Here is a 782-nt window from a genome sequence, read left to right on the forward strand (position 1 = left end):
TTAACGAGTTATTTTTTATTGCATCTTTGCAGTGTCCATTTAAATGTCTCTTTTTGTGCCTCGTAGGTCAAAACTGACCTGAAAAAAAAGAAAACAGCCCATTTCCAGTTAACACCATGCATTTATGGTGTAAAAATGAAAGCTGTAAAAGCCTTTCATTAAAAATCCTGTGAACATCTCATTCTGCCTTGTTCCCTCAGCCGGCATCGATAGGCGCAGTCTGCTCTCTGCATTTCCATCCCTCTCCCCTCCCTCTTCCCCACCCACCTTCATTTACGCTCACTTTAGCGTGGACCTTTCACCAGAGGCTGCTCGCAGCACCACACCTCTCCTCTCTGTCTTTTCCATCTTTCGCTGCTTCGTCAAAACTGTATTTTACACTCTCCTTCATTTGCTTCATCATCTGACGATGTTTCATGTTATTGATACATAGGGATCTGTGCTGGATCTGAGGCAAGCGTCTGTCTTTCCACCGCGCTGAAACAAGAGCAGCATCACTAATGCAGACAGGTTACATCCTCTGAAGTGGTGAAGGGCAACCTTGGAAGAAAGCAGCTAGGCTGGAAAACCACGTGCATGACTGCACGTGCTTTGTGCTGTGAAGATAGTAGATTGGGAAAGAGAGCAGAGAGCAACAACAGAGGGAGAGGAGCGCCGGTCGCAGGGGTCTGGAGAGGAGGGACTACAGGGAGTGTTTTAAAAGTGAAAAAAAGGAGTGAAAGAGGGGTATTTTCTTTAAGATCAAAGAACTGGAAGAAGAGGATTCATCTTTGTGCAGTCTG

General features: G+C 45.7%; 1 protein-coding gene across 1 annotated transcript in view; it reads left to right on the forward strand.

Annotated features, from left to right (window-relative positions):
• The first annotated feature begins 331 nt into the window (after positions 1 to 331).
• frmd4a (FERM domain containing 4A) overlaps positions 332 to 782 on the forward strand; it is a 123,511-nt gene continuing 123,060 nt past the window's right edge. Inside the window, exon 1 of the mRNA XM_054733628.2 lies at positions 332 to 782. This exon is cut by the window's right edge and continues 271 nt beyond it. The gene's annotated coding sequence lies outside the window, so the exon portion shown is untranslated.

Source organism: Nothobranchius furzeri, chromosome 4, assembly GCF_043380555.1.
Source record: "Nothobranchius furzeri strain GRZ-AD chromosome 4, NfurGRZ-RIMD1, whole genome shotgun sequence".
NCBI lineage: Eukaryota > Metazoa > Chordata > Actinopteri > Cyprinodontiformes > Nothobranchiidae > Nothobranchius > Nothobranchius furzeri.